Source organism: Bombus pascuorum, chromosome 1 (genome assembly GCF_905332965.1).
Source record: "Bombus pascuorum chromosome 1, iyBomPasc1.1, whole genome shotgun sequence".
NCBI classification, from domain to species: domain Eukaryota; kingdom Metazoa; phylum Arthropoda; class Insecta; order Hymenoptera; family Apidae; genus Bombus; species Bombus pascuorum.
Genome location: NC_083488.1, coordinates 5,096,379 through 5,122,384, shown reverse-complemented (window position 1 = coordinate 5,122,384; position 26,006 = coordinate 5,096,379). Strand labels below are relative to the sequence as shown.

At 39.7% G+C, this 26,006-nt stretch overlaps 1 protein-coding gene across 3 annotated transcripts in view; it reads left to right on the top strand.

Annotated features, from left to right (window-relative positions):
- Window positions 1–26,006, top strand: part of LOC132910541 (chondroadherin-like protein) — a 169,644-nt gene that overhangs the window by 35,602 nt on the left and 108,036 nt on the right. The gene's annotated exons all lie outside the window — the stretch shown is intronic.

Here is a 26,006-nt window from a genome sequence, read left to right as displayed (position 1 = left end):
CTTTCTCTTAAAAAGTTACACGTTAAAGTTCTACGATTAATTGCACTAATTTCTTCTTTCCCGGGAATTATTACCAAAGCGTCACGGATCACTAAAGTCTCGAGTATGGTAGTTTCAATATTCTTTTTTCTTCCGAAGTCGTTAAGAGTGAGCCACATAGAACTCTTCTTGGTATTAATTTTAATGAGAAACGACGCGGTAGTTTATCTAGTTAACCGAGTTGAATGATTTAAAAAATATTTAGACTGAGACGGAAGATTAAGTTCGTCTCACGACACTCGGAAAGGTACTCCCTTAAAGAATGCAAAGCTAAATCACGCAAGATTTCCCAGGAGTGTGATTTGTCTTGAGTCTGCGAGATAGTTTGCTCCACTAGTGCCACAAACCACACTTCCACGGAGTTTCTAACCATTTATTACCATGCCAGATTTTAGTTCGCAGTCAGCCAAAATATTTTCGATGATTTATCTTCGAAAAATAACTGATCCGACCGCGAACAAAAATCACAAATATTTTCTCTTCGCCTTTCGATAGCTTCTTCCTAATCTATAATTCGTCTGATCATTTTAATAAGTCGATTATTACTTTAACGGGATGATTTTAATAGATTAGATAAAGCTATAGATTCGGCAATCGTTAAAAATATTTAGGTGTCGCTCGAATACATTTTGATCTCGTTTATACAACAATTCACAATTTTATCTGTGTATATGTTTATGTTACCAGCAAAGATGGAAACGATACGCGATGTAATAAATATCTGATAAGAATCGAAAGAAAAATTTGGATTTTTTATAAGACAACGTCAAAGATATTGCAAGGGATATTTAACGATATCGTCTACAAGCTATATACGTTTTCTGCTTTGTAAGCAGCAAATTTAAAGATTGTTCATCCGAAGATACATTTTTCGACCGTGTTTCCCCGCTTACACTTGTTTTGCAGGTGAAATTGTTTTCGGACTTAGCCTGATGTATTACCCTTTCTTGTGCGGCCGCGTCCTCCCTTTCCTTTTATTTTTCCAGCAGAATTCAGGAGATATATGGCTGTCGGAGTAAAAGCCAGATCGTACGGGTGTGTGTTGCTTTTAAACGAGCCCGTGGATACTACGATACATAGCTGGATCTTTGACTGGATCGCGGACTATCGCGTTCTCGAGTATTTATTTTCCTAGCGAATTCTCGAATAGATTTCTAAGCTACTTGGATGGAACGTACAAACTATGAAATAGTATAATACACAGTCAAAGATTTTGCAGCGAAATTTATTATTCGTAAGGAACTTTCGAATACTTTCTTTCGAACCATTTGCTATAGAACAGTATGAAATATGGTGGACATAACAGTGATATGTGAGTTGTGGTATGGTGAAAAATGGCAGGAGGTTATTTTTCCAGCAGGCATTTTTCTCTCGAAATAAATCGAAATTTCGAAAATTCGCGGAGTACGTGTGTCGCTGTATGTTATTTACGGAAAGTGCCATTCCATTATTTTCATCCGTAGTTGCGTCATGTAGAAATTTCACTTTTTAACTACAACATGTTATACGCGTTTGGCAAATTTTCGTTGGAAAATTGGAAAATGCATGTAAATGCAAATGATCGTGTCCGAATTATTACTAAATACACGGGCAATGTCATATACACACACACGGGAATTATTTATCGTGTTACGAGTAATATTGTAAAACGTTGTTCCGTATTATCGGCTACGAAATTCTACTCGAGTCGAGATCTCTCTCCCTGCCCTCGGAAAAACGGTTTCTCCGTGATTTTGCTCTCGTGTCTGAGTTCGCTTTGTATTCTTCTTTCCGTTTGGGCGATCGATCCATCTCGTCTCTTCTCGTCGCTGTTTTTCTTGTAAATATTACTTTATACACGAGAGTGCTTTCAGTTAACAGTTTTCCGTAAGGACGAGCAAAGTTTTCTTCGCGGTTGAAAAACGGTGAGATCATTCTCTTCGGTGGAGTGGGCCAAACTATTTCTTACGGATTGTTGTTTTCAATGCCGATGTCGGAATACGTTGAATTTGGGAAAGTCCGCTCGCTCGTTTCCTTCTCACCCTCGCGAAGCATCTGTCCTTTGAGAGATGACGTGACACATCCAACAATTAAGCGTGACGTTCGCGAAACTAAAAGGATTCTGCTGCTTGGATTATGTACCCTAAAATTTCCAGCTATAACCTACATTCTCTACACGTGTCCGAACTTTCCCATTCTACAACAGTTTTTATATCACTCTGTGGGATTTGAATTTTACTCCGCTCGTTGAATCGGTCGATGTATATTTGAGGTTAATCGCTGAGTACAACGCCGCAAAAAATGCAAAAAAAGGCACAGAGGAACCACAATGGAAGCTTAATTGCGATGGGGTTTTTTGCCATTTTCTTTTATAAAACAACACGCCTACTATCGTCGACTAAACGTCCTACAAATTCTAAAGTCGTGAAACGTGGTTTCCTATTGCGACTTGCCTCGTAGTGGCTCGTAAAAGTGTTCGAACACTCGCCATAGAAAATTTTGATGAATATATTATGTATGTTATATTTGCAACAAAATATATATATATATATATTAACAAATTCGTTTCAAGTTTTATCAATACAATACTCGGTAAGTACCAAAGAAATTACAAAATGTTTCGTAAAACACATAGCACATAGTATTCGTTGAAAGATGTCTAAAAGCATAGTATTTTGGTGAACCATCGTTCTCAGTTGGCACCGCATCGATTTTCAGGACGGACATAATCGTAGGGAAACGAAGGTAACAAAGGTCAGAGCGAGACGCATGCTAAAGAGGGTAACTATGCTTGAACTTTTTATAGCGTGATGTAACAAGAAGCACGGGGGTTGGAGTGGCGGTGAAATTTACCCAAAGTTATTATCCTTCTTTTCGCTCTTTCAACGGACCAGTTCTAAAAAGTCTCATTTTGCATTCTGTTTCGTAGCCGCCGCGATTTCTCGGCAAATTTTTCTTCCTCTTCCCTCTCCCCTTCCCTACCACTCCTCCTCTTTCCACGTTTACTTTGCTCTTTTACACCCCTAAACGTATTATAGTTTCCTCGTCCTTTTATATTTTTCGTCTCTCCCGTGGTCCTATTTGTTTGTCCGAAAAGATGCTTTTAAATTTGGGCACGGAGTTGCAGGAAATTTGATGAAAATACCGTAAGCATTCGACGAATATCTACTTTAAAATTCTATCAGTTTTTCCTATTATATTTTAAACGTTTCACGCCCGTCGTGCAATAATTACCACTCATCAATTATCCACGATTGTACTAACGTTCAATAATAAATCAAGTTTCATTAAACCCAATACACGCCTTGTTATACGCGTAGTAGAACCAGAGATTAAATTGTTAGCCTAAAATAGTTAAAAAATATACGTACAGTTACCTATTTTTATTTTATGCAAGGTCATCCTTAGTTCATACAAATTTACGTCATCAAACTTATATATATATACATATATATATGTATGTGTGTGCGTATATGTGTTAATAATATGAAAAATAAAAAAAAAGATCTATTAATCACGACGTGACTGCCTTCGATATTAAACGATCGGTTTTAAAGTTATCTTCGTGTAATTGTTGAAAACAACAGAGTCAGTTTGTGCAGTGAAAAGACCTACCGTGTATATTCGATAATTTTTGTTAGTTTACAAAAATTTAATGTAATTAGAGGTTATAGGCTCGAGATAAGAAATTTAATAATATATGCAGGTTCGTATTAGCGTAAGCATAGCACGCCTACGCTAACCCATTAGAAGGTTGAATCGTTAAGGTGAAACTGGCGATAACGTGACGATCCCGAAATCACACTCCTGAAATACTCTAGGCCAGCCAGTTGACCCGAGCACCAAGCGTAACACCTCTTGAAGAAATGTCACGTAATAACGAAGTCGTTGAAGCGAAACGGCTGGATCTCGTACGCGTTTCGTGACATTTTGCTGGCTGGAAATACACGGCTCCCTTTCGGCTTGCAACGTTCGAATTGGGTCATTCACTCGCATCGATCCTCAATCGTCGTCCAACAAGCTCGTCGAGGAGTCTCGTTCGACCATTTCTCACGACTTAGACACAAATTCTTCCGATTTTCTCTAACTAGACCACGAGATCTCTCTCGATAGTACAAATAAAAGAGTAGGGATTATTTTAAAATAAATCTCTTGCGTTTTAAGGATGTAGAGATGCTGGAGTACGATAAGACTAATTTAAATATTTGATGCGGTAAGAAGATTGTAACGATAGTTAAATTATAATTTTTTTCCTTCTTTTTTTTTTTTTGCTGAAAGCGAGAGATATAGCGATAACGAAAGTTTCAAAAGAATTAAAAAAAAATATTACAAATTATAAAGTTACATACTTAAAAAAATTACGTCTATTTAAAAATCTAATGTGTTGGTATAACGTTTTCTCTACCGTACAAAGAATCCAGCGAAATGATAAATAAATTTCCTCGTACGTCTCGAAGATTACCTAACTGTTCCTGAATTTAAAATAAACATAGCTAAGTACCGTCGCAAGACTTTCGAACAGCAGTGTACATACGCTGTGTAGAAGAAAAACGAGAAGCATCAAGATGTTTGCCAGTAATACTGTTAATAGGACGTAGGAGCGAGCTCTTACCGGCCGATAAAAAAAACGACATTTCTTCTATTGCTCGTTAGCAGAGAGAATCGGTATCGCGGGTACTGTTTGCAGTGTCGATCGATGTTGGTTAACCGCGTCGTCACCGACGTCAGTTTGACAAAGTGACCGCCGGAAAAAGCGTATTCGCAGCGTAATACTCTCCCTTATCACGATCGAGGAACGAGCGTGCAACTTACCTACCGCGACAAAAATTGCCAGTCGCAGGGTCAACGGGATGCAAATAAATGCTCGACGAGAGTCTTGATAAATTGTTTCAGCGGTGAGCTTTTTCTGGTTCGACTAGTCGTGGGAACTGGCGTCGAGAAAAAGGAAGTGGAAAAGAAAATGTTGGAACTGGGGTCAATAAGGGTCGCGCCGAGTCTTCGGTAACGAGATCCAGTGACACAAGAAAGGAATACTTGCTTTTGAAAGGATGCTTGTCGGTAGTGTGAAGATGATAGGATTTTATCGAACGAGTCAAGTGTGTTTGTAAATAGAACGATAGATGATGGTTCTTGGTCTAGGATGTCAGATGCACGAAGGAAAAGTGTTTGGCCAGTGCTTGAGAATATACTATGAACGAAGGATGCATGGCTATCCAATATTTTAGACGCATTTTTAAGATAACTTTGACTGGTAGCTAGGAATAGAGAAAGAGAAAATAGGTATAAAATAAAAATTGTCTGGTTTTAATATCGAAACGTACGACCAATGTTTAACACCTTGGAAAATAAATCATCAAGATGGATAAAGTTGATCGGTTTAATCTACGTTTGTCTCGTATATTTCCCCCTATTTTCATTTGACAGAGCTTTAGTCGTAGGTGGCTCTACCGTTAAAAAGTATATCTACGGTATATCTATAAATCTCTGTGCTGTTTGCCGGATCTCACCATCAACCGCATCAACCGCTACAGTATTTTCTCCAGCAAACCGATCGATCTATTAACCGAGCAAGTCGCATCTCCGAGTTTACGTAGAGCCGAAAACAGGAACGAAAAACGTGAAGGAAAAAGAAAGAAGGGAAGAGGAATGATTTGTCGCGAGCAAGATCTCGTCATTTTCATACCGACTCGACGTTACTATCGGGGTTAGTGATCGCAAGTAGCCGACCTCAGCCGATACAGGGCAGAACGAGAGCGACAGGGATGGTGCGGCGGTGAGAGAGAGAGAGAGAGAGAGTGAGAGAGAGAGAGTGAGAGAGAGAGAGAGAGGGAGAGAGAGGGAGGTTGCATCGAAGCGTAGAGAACAGGCGGAGCGAGAGAGGCGAGCAGGACGAGTGGGAAAAGGGGCGAGCCAACTAGCTAGAGAGACGAAGAACACGGCTGGGAAAATCGATAGAACGAGGGTCGCGTACGCGCCGTTGGAAAATGAAGGCGCAAAAGTTTTGGCTATAAAATCACGCCTGTATCAGGTTCAGACAGCTCGTAGCGGTCGTCGCTGGCCACGTTCAGTCTTCGGTCGTTGTTACCAACCTACGGAACAGGCTTATCCACCGGCGAAATCAGAAAATGCGCTTGAGCCGACTCCAGACTGTAAAAACGACGATAAGATCAGCCACTTGATCCTGTTACGAGGCTAGCAACTTTTCCGTGGCGATGCCGTCGTTATAAAGTCTCCCCAAACTATAAGGGACATCTCCATCCGAGGATCTTCCTCTGCTTCTACTTCTACTTCTTTTTCCTTTCCATCTTCTACGATCAACTTCTCGACTCCCTGACTTTGGGGATGAATTCCCCAACTGTATCTTGTTCCCGACGTCGCGTTGCCTTTATGATTGTTCAGAACCGGCTTCCACACCAAGTAGTTGCGAACTGATACCTTTCACGTTGTTATCCCTCGATTCGATGCCGATACCGCGATCCGTCAAAGGGCCATAGGATTCTCTCACTTTTATATCTTCCAATGCATTTTCTGATTAACCGTGCGGACAGCTTTCTAATTTTTTAAGAAGAATATTTTCCTGTTATTTATTATTCCTTCTGTTTCAAGTCCTTCGAGTTCTCTGAATTTCCGCGATTCTTGTTTTCGCCTCCATATCAGATCTATGGAATATCTAGCCGATCCAAGTTCGAAATCATCGCGTCGTATGCGATTCGAGTTATAAAAGCGAGGGTAAGATGCTCGCTTAATCCCGTTTGGAGGGTGCGATGAGACAAGAACGTGGGCAGGCGAGATGGGATTGTTTCGAGGTGATCTGGTATTCCGCCTTTGTGGCGAAGTTTCTTGCGTTTACGAAAGGGATTTCGCTTAAACCCCGCGTATCTTGCCACGTATCTGGTCGTTCGGTAGTAAAGATTAATCGATGCAATAAACGTGCATAGAACACGCAGCAATATATACGAAAATAAATAGACTGTATTTACTCGGCTAAGTGATTGTTCGTTTCCAAATCGATAATTAAATTCTCATTGTCAAAGATCCATCTTTGAAAATAATGATATTTGAAGCCCATTGACGGTCTATTTTAATTTTCTCATCATTTTATACGGATATCGGACAACGTCTCTGTTTCACCATATCGACAGTTTTACCCGTCTGAAGATAGATCGAGGAAGTAGTATATATGTCAAGAAAATTTCGAATTATCAGGCAGCCAGGGAAAATAAGACAACACGCTTCCCTTCCATTTAGCGGTTGATATATGGGCGACGCCTCGTGGATATAACACATCCCTCGACTCTGGTCTCCAGTGAATTTCGCACGCTGGCTTCCGTAGAACGCTTCGGTTAGATGCTCCGATTCTCTGGCTTTACCTCGTTGTTTGATAAATATTTTTCATTTAACTCACGGTTACCGCGCTAATAAAAACTTATGACTATACCAAGCATCCTTTCTTAAGTTGGACAACGATAATATCCTTCTTTCTTTACTTTTATGATCGACTCTTTTATGCGCCTCTTAGCATTCTCGGTTGACCTGACGGATATATCCGAAATCTTATAAATATTTTTAAGCAGACACGTCGTAAATAAGGTAAATGGAGAGCATCTGTTATACGATACGTTAAATCTTTATGCGTTCACCTCTCGGAACTGGAGTAAGCAACAGAAGCGAATGAAAGGGAATAGGAGGAAAGCAGAATAAAAATGGAAAAATATATATTAGATTGTATGGAAAATTCGTAACGAAAGTTGAGGAAGATTGAAACAGTTTCAGATCTTTTGTCATTTATAACTTTACAAATGAAGTTAGAAAGAAGAAACGAATTTTGTTGAAAAATTTCTCGTCCCCCTTAACGATGTAATAGCTTCGAATTATTTTTACGAACTTCTGAAGTATTTAATTGCTTGCTCGTGTCGCTTGAAGCCAAATCATCCATTTTAGATCGTTGTGATATTTTTCTTGCATTCGAAATAAAGAATAACAGCGCATTGAATTTTTATGAAGAATGAAAAATAGCGTAGCTCTAAATTGCCCTATGAATTACATAAAAGAAAAATTTATGAACTAAACGATTCTCGTATTCGTGAACAACAGTGATATTCTATTTGCGCGATATTGTCTGGGGAAATATATTTCGTTATTCGACCGTATCGGCTAAAGTTCTCCGCTCGCCTCGCCGATGTCGCGCGTTTTTTTAGATTTTATGTTTTAAAGATTTTAGATTTTACATTTTACATTTTAAGTAACGGCAAGAGGGAAGAACGTAACAGGCGTGCGCGTTCAATTAAAAATATTTCGCGAACGGACTAGCAAACGTTTCCCCGCATTGCGATAATACGAAAGACGCCTAATAAAATTGTAATATTTGATGAAAGAGATATTGCTTTTAGGGTGACGCGACGCAGACTGCTTGTTACGCATTATGCATTCGTACGAAAGAACCGAGGCGAAGATCGCGTTTGTCACGCCGCCCACAACAATCGTGTAACTTTCTTTGTTATAACTTTTGCGACTTGGTCTTTGTCTCTTTTATTTTCATTGTTTATAAAGTTGGCTGAAGTCGCATATACAGTTGCAAAAGATAGAATGGAACAGGTCATAGACGTTACAAACAAAAATCCACGGTATACTGAAACTATAACGATATACTTTTGTCGAATAAAGTTCTCCTAGTATAAGTGCAAAAAGAAAAAGACGATTATAACAGGACTCGTAACTGGACACTCGAAGATATCCCGCGAAGAACACTAAAACAGCATGTTGCAAGCTACAAAGCTTAACAACTACAGAGCTAGCGCAGTAACACGTAGCGCGGAAAACTCTAAATACAGCGGCGGAAATATAAGAACCACTTCAATCTATCTAAATTATCCGAGAGCTGGTAATCTTTACTACGATATCTAGCTTCCAATATAAATCCCAATAAAAGAAAGCTACCTCTATTAATATAAAACGAGCGCACAGCCATTTTGATCGAAATAATATTTAACAATTATCCTATTAATATTAATAATATTTAGCATCCGAAATAGTCACACTTTTATCGCGTTCATCCAAGCGAAACCATTTGTGTTTCATAAATACCATTTTTTAATCTTCCATCTTCCAAAAAGCCATACTTTTATCTGTTATCATAAAAAGCTGCTCTGAATACACAAAGTAGTAAAGCGAATAAGCAGTCATAAACGTTAATGCAACCCACCGTCTACCTTTGATTGCAAGAAGCATTATTCCGCTGAACCGCGCTATTTTCTGAACGTTTCACCGATCATAAATTCGAAACTCGTACGCACCATACCACTGCATTGCATTTGCTCTATCGCAATTTACGAACATTTACCAGAGCGCTCCTCTCTTCGCCTACAAAAGACAAGAAACAAGTACAGTGTATACATACATAGCTATTATCCGATTTTGCTAGCTTCTCGCGGTAAATATCACGTACCGTTGATTTACTTCCAAAACGAATACATCGACACGACGCTAGAATTATTCGGTTTTGCCTATCCGTTAACACTTGTTTCGTACTGTTTGCGGTTATATGTCTCTTGCAAGTGTCAGGGACGCGTTTATCGTTAGATATTATCGGAGTGAACGCATTCTTGAATGAATCGATGGTGTCCCACTGGCTTCATTAACGACGTGCCGCGCGTTTCTCATTAACATACGAATATATCACCGTTCAAAGACGTCGACAGAAGCGTGCGGAATTCCGGGTGCATCGCCGCGTATTTGATATACGAAATGGGTTGCGTTACGGCGCGATTCCATCACGTCGTTCTATGAAAGCCACAGATCGAATAAATCAGGCGAAAGACGGCACGTTTCGCGATTCCTTTGTACCTGGTGCGAATGAATTGTCCGATAAAGGCGGCAGACGCTACGCCTCCGCTGCCAACAGCATTTTCATCGTGGTTCGATCTAGATTCGATCGCAAAGAGTCGTCCTATCTATCAGGCTCTGGCCACCGTGACGTCAATCGATTTCCAATGCAGAACTTTGCATCTCCACGGCGATTAGGGATATTAAGGCTAGATGGTAGGTTATTTTTTGTAATATCGTTAGAAGTCGACATTGGAATTACCAAACCAAATATCGAAGTAAACGTCATTGCTAAAAATATACGAATACGTTTGACCGATTGACGTAAAATCGAGAATGTACATATTTATTTTCGCCGTATCTCTTTAATTCATCGAGGATCAGGCTTCTCGTAATATTATAAGTAGTTCGTCGAATTTGATAAAATTGTAGAACCTTGGTGAAAGAAACAACGATAGAAAAATGCTGTACGAATTCTTGGAATTCTATTTCGTGGAACGCTTCACGATTTTGCGTAGTAATGGGTTAATTATAATCGTTTATACGTGATATATTTAAGACTGACATTTTTAGTATCAGGGAATCTTATGTCGTATCTGATTGTTTCAGAAACACGTAGCGAAATTTAAGAAGAATTTGATGGCAATGTATTTTCATAGAGATAGCATTTTGTTGAATAATGTATCATTGCTTTCTCACTCTAACTTTTCCTATCTGTTCCTTCGTCTACTTCGAAAAAGTCTTCATCTTTTCCGATATCGAGCCTTTTCCAACAGCTTTTACGAGTTCCGGTTATAAAATATAATAATCCGTTGAATTATATTTAACGTCTGCTATATTTGATAAACGAGGATTGGATATTTTTGTCTCATCAACGAGAACTCTTCGTTAAAAATTAACATCCGTCGATTTTAATTATCGAAATATCAATATTTAATAAGAAACAGAATATACTTGTTTCAGCATTCCATTTTTGATCTGATGGTAAAAGTAAATTATTCCTTTTCGATTTCGGCAAACACGTGACTGCGTGTAATATTGATTTTCAGAAACGATATGAACCTCCCAAACGACCCAATATAATAACAGAATCATTTGTGGAGATGCCTGCTTCGACCGAACAAATTGTTTTGCAAGGGATGCGACTGGATTTGAATAATATTCAAATGGGCACTCGCACGAATAAAACGACATCAATCATCAATGACTGTGTGAATTCCATCTTCCGTTTCGATGTACTAAATCTTCCTCTCGCTCTATCCTTTTTCTCTTCCGTTGAACATTATTTTGAAATTGTATAATTCCATAATTTTAGATTTGGATCTATCGGTCGAAATTTGTCGCGCTTATTTTGTAAATTTACACGACAGAGACGAAAGATTTTGCTTTCGATCAACGTTTGCTATTGTTAAGTCAATTTTGTTCATAAAAATATTTAAAATTACTTCTATTCTCGTTCGCACTGCTCCGCGGAGACGAACGAGATCGTTGCTTTTCGAACGATCTAAACTTCCGGTTTCTTCTGTAATTAGCGTTTGGCAGATTCGCCGCGGCTTACAAGTCGCTCCGACAATGAGGTTCTACAATCAGAGCAAGTTTCTTGCTACAAGATAGACCCGGAAACTTGCAGAATTGTTTTGTAGATCGAACGTCTGTATGCTGTATAAGCCTGGAAGGGATAGAATGTTCAAGTTGAGACGAAGGTAACAAGACGAAGCTGCTTGTAGTACTTGTGAAGATCGTTCGTCTCAAAGCAAACTTCGCTGGTTAAACGAAGTCAACCGTTTGATTCCGCGAAGAATGAACGCAGAGCAAATAACCCACATATACTAGGGAAAATATATAAACCTCTTCTGTTCAATTTCCTCTCAGATTTCTGTACTGAATTTTTCTGCTTTATTTAATATCGCTCAACGCTTTAACTAGATCACTGATGTTTACGTATTTGTGGGAAATTTGAAGTCGCTGGTACCCACCATAAAATGTACAAAATGAAACCGAATAAATACAGGAAGAAATATTCGAAGCTACGTTCAACGATAAAAGATAGAATCGACGATAACGTAACAACCGAGTAATTTTTCATTCTCTCATCGACTCTAGAACAACTCTCGCGCGACATTGTCGACTCTTTATTAATTTACTTCAATTCTACTGCTACTTAAATATTACACCCGCGCAACGCACGTTCTCTATTCTCATCGATACATTTTAATAGAAATATTCGCTGGATTTTATCTCTTAATTGATCGTCGTCCGTGCGAATTCTCAGTCCGAAAATACAAAGACGCGTATAATCGCGATTTCTTCAGTCGCATGTAGAAGAATAGGAATTTGCCCGAACATTCGCAATGCGGTTGTAACGTTCTTGCTACGCTGTTTCTTCCCAAACATTTTACCCATTTGACGGGAGTTAAACGTTGGCAAAGTTTCCTGTTCCCAGGCACGACAGAAACGACACTCCGTTCTCGTTCAGATAACGCAACTTCCAATTGAATTCTAGTACGCCGGCAGCCGAATAATACTTGGTTTAAGCACACTGTAATCCAGACGAATAACGTCATTAACTAACGCGACTAGAGTTTATAATGATAGTTCTTCCGTCGCGTAGATTGCCGTTGCTTTCGTGGAAACCGCGCGAACCGCTTAATCGCAATTGAATTACAATGCGTTCGCGTACTTTGTGCCGCAACGATTTTTACGGTGAAACGCCAACGATGGTTTTAATTTGCGCCGTTCTAACGCGCTGGTAACTCCGGTTTTGGAAGAGTTGCCAAGGTAAATCGTCCGTATTAAATAGCGTAAACGCGATTATAAAGGAGGCGGGGGCGTTTTTGTTAATCCGAAACGCAGCCACCGGCGTTAAAGGAAGGCAAACGCGCAACTTGAATGTGCTATCGCGGAAATTACTCGTTTGCCGACTCAAGGGTGCTACACCAGTTTTTGCTCCAGCAATTTCCGTGACGGGGGTTAACTATGCTAATAATCTTCCTCCACGCTTATTCGTAAGCACGATCGTTTGTCTGTAATTCCGCCGACCGTCTTTCAATTCAGAGTCGCGTTAAGGGACCACGTTAAGGGATCTTCGATTTTCTTTCTCATCTTTGCAGGAACTTCCACCCGAGTATTCTGCGTAAAACGAGAAAGATCGTGTTAAAAGAGTCGACAAAAATATAAACGAGTAATTCCGGTTATCCTTGATCATAGGATAATCGAATTTGGCGAGTCACGAGGTCAGTTACGAAGGATTTTTAAGCGGTTTACGTCCGAGAAAAACTGTTTAGCTCGTTATTGGTCGCGTGACGAATAACAGAATGCATCGTGTACATCGACATGCTCGCTTAAGTATAATTGAACGAAAAACATGATAAAGTTAATATATTAGAGAAATTCTTTAAAAAAGTGTTTGACTCTCGATCAAACGCGGCATAATTATGGCTCGAGTAAGGTACAACTTAATCTACGATAGAATATGAAAGAGAACATAATATATGTAGAATAGCAATGTTTTTTAATGTATTCCTGTGTACACAAGGCACGCCATAGCGCCATAAATTTAAACACGCAGCAAGTTGCAGCAGAAAGATCAACTTGTCATTTTCTCAAGTGTCGTGTGCCATTCCCTTGAAATCACGAAAGAACACGAGGCAAAGTTTCCGAAAGTTAATTCGCATGGCCATCTAAAGTCTAAGCGAAAGATTCGGGCATCGTAGTTTCGTCTCACGTACTTTATCAGCCGTTAGAAAATTTTCGCCTGCGTATTCTCAGGCTGTCGACGAGAAGTTCGAATCCACGTTAGTCAGGAGGCGGTAGCGATGGCGGGCCGGAAGTTAAACAAGTTCGGGTCGGGCTCTGATTTCACTCGAGCGCAATACCCTCGAAAATTGCTTCGATGATTCTATTTCTCCGTGAAATACTCGAGAGGAATACTGCGCGAAGAAATGGAAATGGTTATACCGAGAGGTTCCTTCGAGCATAATAACTAGACTTCCTTGGATAAGACTACCTCCATGGATAATAAGCTGGGAGATCGTCGAACCTTTGTCAGGAAATTACGCTGGTCGATTTCAATCGGCAGAAACTACTTATGTACGTCGCGTTGAAAGAACGCTTCTACGATTGCTTTCTTGATAGAGAAAGCAGTCCTTTTTCGAATCTTTGAAAACGATCGCTTTTAATCGCTCTGTAACGCCGACTCGTGCTTTTTTTCTCTTCGATCTGATATACAGTCTGTCAGGTACGACATGAGTTTCTGTGCCATGTTACTTAACGTATGTGACGCCACGTACGTTACTTTAATTTATCAACGAATCAGATTTTGACGTGCATTATCCAGACGTATCTCGTTTAAAGAATTTTTAAAGAGGAAAATGTCGTACGGCTAGTACCTACTTCGATCTCGCGAGATAAGCTTTGTCGCCGCAAACTAAGACATTAAGACATCAGGATACAGACCGATGAAAGCTAAATAGCCGAAAGAAGAGATAGATCCGAGATCGGTGAACATTTCATCTTGTTCTTGGAAACGACATTTTTTGATCAATCGTATTTCAAGAATTAGCATTTCGAAAATATTTTCGATTATCAAAGAATCGAAGGAAAAAAGCGCACGTATGACGCAGCCGTGTTTCAGTTTACAATCGCAATCGTATAACGTAAAAAAGCTAACGTTGCAGCGGACAGTTTTCAATCCTAAACATATCCGTGAAGATACCAGATTTAGGTATCGATGTCCTTTCGTCGACGATGCTCGTGATAGCGACTGGCAATATTATCGAAGAAAATATAGCTGATAAACGACTATTCGCTATCTGTTTGTAAATCCTTACATGCGTACTGATACAATCGTAAAACGGACGGAATCGTCGATTTTATCATCCAGTGAAATAGGACTACGATTAACGATGTAACAGGCATAGCGAGATTCCATCATTCCTTGCTCTTCCATGTACAATATTATCGAATCACCGGTATACAAAGATCGAGCATCTATCTACTCACGGTATGAACTAACAGCTCGATAATGGATACAAAATTCATGAGCTATTTCAACGACGATGTACCGCAGTATGACGTCGACGTGAATAAACGTCGCTTCTCTTATAACGCGAAAATCGTTGTTTATTTAGTATTGTCTTATTGTCTTATTTCACGTGGAATATGTAGGTAATATACGACATGTTGCGTCGTATGAGTTTTGTGTTCTAAAAATAATGGGAAAAGCATAATATTTCATTTGGAAAGTAGATGTGATTATAAGATCTCTCGAAATCCTGCACGCGACTCGAAAAAATTACTCTCGACGCGGTATAGCCTGCTTCCGATATCGTATAATCTTTAAAAAGAAAACTTTTCCGTTTCTCTAGAAGCAACCAAGATGATCGAAGATTTCGATCGAGACGATCGAAATTATTGGTTCAGCCTCTGTTTAAACGATAAACGAAGTTTCAGAGAATATCTTTACTCGAGAACGGAACGATGTTTTCACGTCTTCTGACGTCTACGAAGGCAGCGCTGTCAAAATATTTCACGATCAAATGCCCCTTAGCCGGCAGCTAAAAGCGGAAGCTGGAAACGGAAACGCGTTCACCTCGAAATGTGGTCGAAGCGGAGTCACGTGGCGCAACGTTCGCCCGAAGGCTGAACAAGTAGCCGGCATTCCTACAAAATTCACGCTACAATTACTTCGGTTAAAAGCCTCTTAGTACCTTTCAGTCGGTGCAATTATAATTAGCTCGACGTCTAGGGGCTCGGTCGAATCAATACGAATCTCGGTGAAGAAGGTTTGAAGCGTCTCGTGGAGTCGTTGGTAATATTTCATCGAACGCGATAGAACGGACGATTCTTTCGCGATAGAAAGACGAAAAGAGACGCAGAAAAAGATCCGAGGTATCTTAGGTGATTCTACGCTTTGATCTCCCGGTTTTTCCTCCGAGTCTAATCAAAGATTAAAGGTGGATCGACCGAATGAAATCTTCGCGTTCGAGTAATTCTCCTTTTAAACGAGGATAGTCTGGGCTACTTTTTTCAAACGAGAACCGTCTGACGCGTCTCTAAGTTCGTTGATTTCGACACGAACTTCTGACTGAATATTTTTCGCTTGTTTTCGAGTCTTGGTAAATGCTAGTTTGAGGATGATCCTGCTAATTTCGGTGCAACAATTCCCTTTAATCTATTATACCGTACACTACTGAACTCGAGGAACGCGTTTTACGAGCGCTGCGCGTCTTATCGTCGACGTTCCAACGATCCTACCGTGTCGCAGTGCTCGGTTGCATCTGAAGTAGATGGAGCTCGTTCGAGACAGACCGAGCCTGGTTTGTTCGGGATGCAGGTCGATCGAACGATGTACGGAAATGGTAATTTTCCAATGAACGACGTTGCAAGAGTCGCGATCCTTCGTGCATCCTGGACACGTTTTTCTCGGTGAAAGAGGGACGGTGAGAGCACCTGAGATTCTTTTTACACGGTATCTTTTTTTACTTGGCTTTTTTAACACGCGTTAAAGCAGCCTCAGGTATCTCTGGTCTCGTCGAAACGAATAATAACGAGAAAGACTACTCGTAGAAGGAATACAACTAACTGACAAAGTGGAACATTGTTTTACATCGATCTCGAACGTTTTACGCGATTTCAAATTTTTGTTTTGTTTTGAAGAATCGTCGAAAGAAAAGACAAAATATTATATGTCGTCACAACCGATACAAAACGATCGAACGAAGGATATTTCGAGCGACAAAGGTGATATTTTTCCCAGTAATAAGAAAACGCATTCGTTGTAACGTAATAGAGAGCGCGACAGCGAATAAAACGTCGATTTTTTCAAAAAAATATTTTTTTTGCTTTTCCTTGACACTTCACCTTTCCGTTCGTGTGTTTATTGTATAAAATGTCGTTATCGAATACAATTCTATATTTTAAATTGCTTTTCCACTGTTAGCTTTAGTTTAGCACAAGTTTTATACTTTGTTGGGAACCAATTGTTTCGCGACCTATTCTTTTTTTCCCCCGCTTTTTTTACACGGTACGCATCCACCGTACAAAAAGTGTGCCAGCTGTACCGTCACGTGTTCCTTTTCCCGAGGAAAATCTCGCGAGCGAGTTGCCGTTAAAAGCTGTCTTTTAATTAGCCCTCGGAAATGCCGAGTTTATAATACGTTTTTGATTATTCAGCACGAAGATAACTTTTGTTGAGTGTCTCTGATGCCATTCAAAAACTTCCTTTCAGAATTATAAACTTCGTCGACGACGAACACTCACGTGCTTCTTTATGAGTTCCGAGACGCAACAAGGTAGAAGTTGAAAAGCGAAAAAGATTTCGAAGCGAAAGGAACATTTTTCTCGACAGAGAGAAAGGGAATTAAATGTTTGTTATCTAGGACCACCATTATATTTACATTAGACTTGTCATCGATCATTCGCAGTTAAACATATCTAGGAACCCTTTTCCATCTGTAACGTCACGTGCTCACGAAGATTTACTGTCACGCAATACTTCAATAAAAATTAAATAAATACCATACATTAGCTTGCCGCCATTCTTTTCGTCTCGTTCCTTCTTTTTTCTTTTTACGGCTAATCAATGACTAATCAGTGGGTTGCGCGGGTAACTTTCTGTGCACGTACGCGGTCGCGATCTCGATTTCGTCGAAATTGCTAGCTGTGACCTGCTGCTGTACGGATTTTTTCACTACCACTCGGACGTAAAACGTTTAAGAACAACGTCGCGTCGTGTAGAAATTTGTCGTCGTCGTTGTTCTCCGTGCGATAGGACTCACGTTTCGATATCTCTCGTTCCACATCTCCAAATTCGGGTGTTTCTTTCTAGTCGCTGCGAAAAAATCTGCGGAAGAAAATTACGAAAACGAGGCGTGTTCAATCGTGGAGTTCCGTACTGTATCTTATTATACACGCGGCAGATGTCTGACTCGCGGTGTCTTCTTCTACTGAAGCGTCCCGTTCATCTCTATCGCTTAATCCAGTTTCGCTTGCTCTATCGTATAATGCTCCTCTATTAAAATTAATTCGAAACGAAAGAAAATAAGCACTAATATATAGAATATAGAAAATAAAGGGATATTTTATTTTCCGACATTCTATTGAAAAATGAATTTTCAAAGACAGCCTTGCAACGAGTTATTTCACGATGAATTTTAGACGCATCAGATACGATTGTCCAAGCATGATGCCGAGTCAATTATATACAACCGATGTATTAAATTTTACGCACGTAGCACAGGGTTATTCCCTGTAATATGGGATAGTTGAAACTCGATCGAATGCGTTCGTCTATGGAACACTGGTCTCGTTATCCCGTTGACTGGATACATGCTTAATTCACGATACATTATTCATCGATGCCTATGCATTCGCTAACTTCACAATGGGCATGATAACATTAGTTAGGGTTGATTTATAAGGAGCTTGTCATTGAATATGTCGAACTGCATATGCGCCACGAACGTAATCACTTGAAAACGACAATAGCTGTAACAATCCATCACCGTTATGATACATGTATTTCAATAGTATTTCTTTTCAGCATTGTTTTAGTCGGCAAATATTTTTATAGAGAATAAGATAACAAAAAATTTATTAAAACCTCTTACCTCCTGATTCAAATAGTTTGTTGACTAACTAAACGCTAAAATTACCAAATTTTTAAAAAATAATGGATTATATATTTGTAATCGCTTTATAATCGTTTAAAATATAGTTATTTAAAATACGGGTACCTTTGGTAAACTTAACGTAGAATTTTATATATATTTATATATACGTGTGTGTGTATATATTAATTATATGTTAATGACATGCCTAAAATTGCTCGAGATTATTAAAACATAAAATTCCCTTTCCCCGCGTGGAATCGCGTGATGTATGGTCTTGAAAAGCGTCAGCATTCTTCTTGTCAAGGCCTGTTATATACGTTTAAACTGCATCGTTACGATAACGTTACGTGTCTTGACTGAAATCATTTACAAAATACGGACGAGACACGGAAGTACGGCTAACCGTGCAGAGTGTACGTCGTAGGTAAAAGATAGACAGCGATAACCAACCCAGAAATGACATCATTTGTAAAGGGGAATATTCTGTATGACAAACTTGACACGAAACATCCGTTTGGTTTATGTACGCCTCTGTGTGCAATACGAACGATCTTCGTGTACGAGTTTCACTCTACATCTTCTACGCGATCCTTATTGACGCGAAATAAACGTTACGTTCACGCGCGTCTTTCGTGCGCTATCGTTACACTGTTATTCCTCCTTGAATTTCTCTTTAAAGTAACTCTTAAAGTATCTTGTTCACGATACTTACGGATACGTGCAGATTTTTCTTGACGAGCGAATTTTTAAATCTGATCCAGAGATTTCTACGTTTTTACCTGCTTTCTGTGTTTTGCTACTGAATATCGGATTATCAATGAAAGCGTATCTTTGAAGCTTACATCATGGGAGTAACATAATTCATTTTCTTGTCGATCGTGTTACAGAGATAGTATCTCGTTGTTGAATGTCCTAGCGATATTTACTCGTGAATTATATGGAAAAACTTGGCTGTTTTGGTTGTATGCTAATTATATAATTATTTAGGTATAATAATTACACCATCCACTATGTTTTTAACGTAGTTAAAATTACGTCTTTAAGACTCGCTGCATGGTACTTGGAATTTTTTGTATCGAATAAAGACTCGAGCGCACGATGACTTAGCCTTATTTTTTGGTATCTAACATCTATGTGACCAGGTAGAGAAGAAACTTCGGTGACCGAAAGTAAACGTTATAACGAGGATTATATTTTGACGTAATTCTTATCGCTAGATTTATTTATAATACGAAATTAGCAAGGGTAATTAGCCATCGTTATTCTGAAATATAAATTTACTTGCACACTAATACTTAGAGACTCGTGTATTACAGAAAACGGAGAATATTTCAAAGCCACAATGGAGCTTCGAAAAATTCAGTTGCTTTTTTATTCAACAACGAATCAATAACCAACGAGAGTTGCAGATTTTGGAAGGAGCCGATTCCCAATTCAACGGTGCATACGAAATTCCTAATTTGCATAGTCACGTACCACACACAGAGCAGATTTGTGCAAAGCGCATGTAATATTCAGGAAAACCTAAGCCTTATTGATGAATCCCACATCTGCGCTTCTGTCTAATCCTTCAAGAAGATCGTGAAATTTTAGGCTTTCCTCTAATATTACATTAACCGTTGAGATCAGATTTTACAAAATAAATTGCTCGCGAAACGATAGCATTTTCGATCTCCTTGCTTTTCTATTAGGTTGTCCGAAAAATTTATTTCGTTTCATAAGATGATAATAGACGAACAACAATTTCTGTTTTATATTATTTTATTGAATTAGTTATGATTCATTTCGTTATATTTCTATTATTACGTTCGTGCATAATTTAATAAACTGATATAAAACGAAAAACATTGTACGTCTATTATTTCCTTATAAAACGATAATTAATTTATGCGCAAATACCACGATACCAAGAAGGGACCAAAAATATTTCGATATTGGGGCGAATATTTATAAATACATCGTAGGTATTGTAGATATTGTATTGTATAGTATTGTATATTAGGTACTGTAGATATTTTAACACGAAGCTTTCTGAAACTTCATTAGCGCTGTAACAAGATTATCGTGATTTTGTCGATGAATTTAAAAATTGCGAATTTGCAAACATCGAGCACATTGTTCAAACAATTTTACTAGCGACTGTATCTGTAGCGAATTTATTCTTCCAAACCCGATATTCCAATCACCAATCGCTGCTACCGAAGCACATTGAAGTATTTCATTATTAGAAACACGAATAAAAAGCTACAATTTTGTCACAATACGAGTCAAATGGTATGCAAATACTTTTGGTAATCGTCGTAATACGAATTCTCTCTCCCAAGTCATAAAATTCCGCATCGGATAAAACTCGTCATAAACCCCGAAAAAGGGCGCTTTTTCATGCAGGTAGCGGCGTATATCGTAAATCGATAAGAGAAAAGTCAATTTTCCACGACCGCCCTGTCGAAGGCTTCGTGCATACGATGCGTATCGCGACTTCAGCGATGTTAAACAGCGTATACCGGGTCGTATATAACATTAAAGAGCGTAAACGGGTGAACGTATCCATCCTGTACGGTAAAACTTTCGATCGAAAATGCCACGGCTATTTGTAGCTTAACGAAACGATCGCCGATGTAACGAGGTTACGTAAAGCCCGTGCAGTATTAAACCGAATTTCCCCGGAGATAAACTGTTCGCAAGATTAACGTGAAACGTGAACGAATCGATTGCTCGCAGCGCGTGAATCTCATTTAATAACTTAGACTTTCTAGCGTAGAAGCGTATCTCTGGTCGCGGGCAAATGCCATGGCGCAAACAAAACCAAAGAATACCTTGGTATCGCGTTACTTTTACACGTTCTTTTCCTCTGGAACGGTCTACCGATCGTCGCGTACAATGCGACCGTAACGTTAACTCTTCTAGCTCTATCCGCTAGTTTAACGAGCGTGGCTCTCCTTCGGGAGCGAAACAGGGCATTTCCGTGATGGCACGCTCCACAGAAACACGCCGACCTTATCTCAACTGTAATTCAGCACGGTCGTTGCGTGAACTCGCGATCACGCGAAAGAAACGCAGGGCCAGAAAGTTCTCGAGTAATATCTCCGACACTATGCTGCCACGAAAGAAAAAAGAAAAGTGGCGTGGGAAGTTTGTTTTCCAGTCTGGTGACGGTGAGTTCTCGTTGTTTGAATAAGGGACTTGGAAATGGAAATTTGGAAGCGAGGATAGAGCGAAACGATTGGTTTCGATCAAGTTTCTCGTCGTTTGAACGAGGAACTTGGTAAGTGGAAATTTGGAAGCGAGAGTAAACCGAGATTGGTTGATTTAGGTTTCCCGAAGTTTCCTCAAGCGAGTCACGATAAGTGGAAATTGCATTTTGATTTTAATTTGCATCCTGCGAGCATGACACAGACAGAGTTAGATATCAGTCTCACAGACTTAGATATTCATCAATCGCGTCATTGGATGTAACAGCAAGACGCTTCGGTATTCCGGTGTACGAGCTTCGTCAACCTCGAAGAATAATTCAGACTACCCTGACCGCTACGTGGAATCAAACTGCCACGGGTACCGTTAGGCTCCATTCCCGTCCAAGGACGCTAAAGCAACCACAGAGATCCTCTCTCGATACTCGAAACCTTCCTTGATCGAACATCTCCTTGGTTGCACGAGGCCCTGACGCGGTTGTAAGCGAAGAGCTAATTTGGACAGAAGGTCGTACGTCTACCTAAGCTACCAGCGAAACCGTAACACGTTCGAGGACGGATGCTCCTTGTCTAAACGCTGACTCGCTCGTATCCGATTGCTGGTTCAGCTGTGGCACGTTTTTCAATGTGGCGCACGCGACCAAGGAAATCCGGAAACGAACGTGGTCGGTTCGCAGCGAGGGTTATAGTGCTACAGGTGTGCTTCTAGCCTTGGTGGTTCCTTTACGGCGTCCTTCGCTCCTCCAAATTGCTCTACCTCCTTCGCAACCGTGTAATCCAATTGTTACGAATTAACTCGTGGGGCATGGCAAGCTTCGAACAGTTGCTCGAATTTCATCGAAGAAAGGCCACGTTCCATCTGAACGACCCACTCGTTTTGGCCTTTTCTACCTGCTAAGACGTTGGCTATAGTTCATTTCGAGCTGGGTTTACGAGACGGTGGTTCGACGGTAATCGCATATATTGGGTGCGACCGAATAACACGTGCAAGCCGACACGAGGCGATTCCTTATACAAAAATACGAACAAAATGTGCAATAGATTTGTTTCTTGTTTATTCGGCAGCACCCTGTATATTTAATGTTGTAATCGTACGGTCGATGGTTGATCTCCATGTTTCGATGGATCTTTGGTCTGCGTCGGTTGATTTCCGCACATCCAATTTGAGGCTTCTCTATCCTTTGACGAGTAGAATCGAAAAATACCAGTCTCAAAGTGCGGAAATTTAGTGATTTCTAAAAATTAGCACGAAAGTTTATACAGATGAGAATACAATTTACTGGAACATACACGTTGACTTACGTGCATCGTCGGCAGCTTGATTAACAAAGTCAAATTAGCGCTAGTATCGAACTAGGTTTCATTAATGTTATTAAGGAACATATCGTTGTCGGACAGATACGATCAAATAAGAGGAGAGAGGTTGGTGTATTAGCAAAGTCTATATGACGTCCATGTAAACCGTACAATATACATAAACTTCGCGTAGGAGTGAAACATACGTTAACGATTATTAACGATGAACAAATATAGCATGAAACTATAGAATGAATGGACCAGGGGAGTGCACGCTTACAAATGTAATTGCGAGGAGAAAAATAGTCGACGGAGTGAATAACTTTTATAAATTTTAATTATGATTTGAGAGAGCGAACGCTGTACACAAAAATTGCATCGATTAAATCCAATTATTATCCGTAATACACACGTAAATTTAAAAATAACTTTCCCTGTGCCGTAAAGCTAGCATTTTCGAACTCTGTCGTATTATTACAGATAAAGGTCACCTAACCGAGAAAAGAATTTCAAACCAATCGACTTTGCTAGTTTCAAAAGTCGCGAATAATCGAGTCAGATGTGCAAGAATTTGCTTCCTTTCTATTTCGGCTCCAAGCTACCCTGAAACGAGCCGAACTACTTTGGACACTTGGTTTCAAAGGTAGTTCTTCGTTTCTAGGTCACGGCTAATTGGATAACGGGCATAATTACCGCATGATGCGTCGGCGAACGAGTCGTTATACACGAACGACACGGCAACCAGCTTGCGCAAATTGCCGTCGAACTGTACGAACGATTCGCGACGAATCTATTCGTTGACGATGGCGACCGACGTAAGACGAAGTCGCGCGTCGACCTGACGCTAGGAAGACTTTGTCATTGGTTATTTATCGCCACGAGAAACTACGCGAGTGGATAGCTGTACGATGTATTTGAGAATCCTAAAATTCTTGCACGGAGTTGATCGACTTCCTGTCTGCTTGGTGATTTACAGCGTCGGATTCGTTTCAAATTGTCCCGATACAATTGCGACAGAGTCCCGTCACGGTGTCGATAAAATTTCAGCAAATTTCGTACAACGTAGATAATATATTCGTAAAAATATTCCGCGCCAAGTATTTGAATAGCTTTCACGATGCTGTGTGGACGACATGATTCACGAATATCCTGGAAATTTTCTACCGCAACGTTTGCGCTACGATTCGTTTTATTAAGTCATTAAACCGGGTCGGGACGCGTACGAATAATAATAATGACAAAGAGTTGAAAAATTCGTGAGTGCGAGTTGCGCGCTCAACATTTGTCATAATTAACACGACGAGGTTAAACCCGTGTAACATACATATAATAGAAGCATCCCATCAGAGATACCACGAGCGTTCTGTAAAAATTCCGACCGAACTTCACGCAACGTTTTGTCCGCGAGGAATATAAATGAGACTGGCCGCTGTAAATTGAACAGCTTTAATCCGCTTAGGAAGTATCGGAAAAGCGCGGACCTCGATTTAGTCACGTACGTAAAAATATCGAGAACTTGCCGATGACGGGGGTGAAATTATTTTCTGCCCTTTGAAAAAATCCCCGTGAACCGTGGAGGGGTAGATTTAACGAGAAAAAAAAAAAAATGAACTCACATTCGTACGTGAAACGCGATCACGCTCTTTCAAATAATGTTACACGGAGCTTCGACGAACGTTCGGACGCTCGACGAGAATCTCTTCTCTTCTTCGCGTCTCCCTTTGGCGATGTTTCCATCGTTGTTTTCCAATTCGCCGACCAAAAACCCGTGAATTTTTCGACGCTCTATAAATAACACGTATTGTCTGATTGTTTTTACGTTAAACCGCATCTGCCACCAAGGTTTCCGGCGTTATTTTCCCCTGCTGTGTATCAGGCAGCCGTTTTTCTCCATTGTCACTCAAAGAAGCGACAAAATCCGAGACCGTGTTTCAAGCTCGTTTCATTTACAGGACAACTCTATGGAAAATGCATTTGCGTCTCCGGTGTTCCAGAAGATGTCACCGGTTATTTAAAATACGCTGATCTACAGGGCGTTTACCTACATACTTCGGGACTCTGCGGTTTTCTATACAGAATCTATTTTTGTAATGAAAATATTCGATACGCTTGTATTTCAAACTGTTGATTATCGAATATGAGCTTACCTCATGGAACTTCTATTTTAAGGTAGTATTTCCAACAAAAATTTTGATTCGATTTAAATTACAAATGTCTACATATTTTTTTTAAAAATACGCGTTTATATCGTTGCCGGTAGAATATTTAAAAGATGCGGAACCGTCTATCGTTTGAATAAGGATATTATCGATTTCACGAAAATATGGAAAACGATTGAATCGTGTTTAAAAGTAAAAACGTAAATACTTTCGAGGACGAGCAAAACATTCGATGAATCAAGAGTCAAGAGTCACAAGAGTTTAAATAAAAAATAAGTATATCGATTTCGTAGAGTTTTATGTAATTCTACTCAAAAGCAATTCAAGGACTTCCGATATCCGAAAGGAGAGACTCGATAGAGATTATTGCTTATTATTAAAATTAATAGCTTATTAATGTTTATAGATTATATCAAAAGTGGAAATTACGTCTGTTTAATATCGCGTTGATTCTGGCTCGTGAGACTGGATGGCGGCAATGCGAGAATAGTAAGTGGAGTATTTGTGATAAATCGGTCGAATCATATGTATGGAATCGCTTATGAAGCAATTAAATCCATTCGATGAAATTTAAAATCCTATCTGAGCATTTCGAGGAGGTTTGTTCCAAGTTCGCCTTGGTCGAGGTTTCGATCATTCAGTGGCGAACAATCGTTCCCTGTTTTCGTAGTCTGCGTGCATTACGCATAAATTAATGCGTTAGTGGGCGTTGAATTTTCTCGCTGGAACGATTATACGAGTTGCGTTTGATTAAACGAGTCAAGGATTACGCTTTTGTCCGATTATAGAATTATATCGGATCGATTTTTCATTTGGCAATTATCGTTACACACATGTGCCAAAGTGCAGCTTATGCTCGTTTCACGTTACATTATGTCGATAATTTTTGTACGAATTCGTTTAATAAG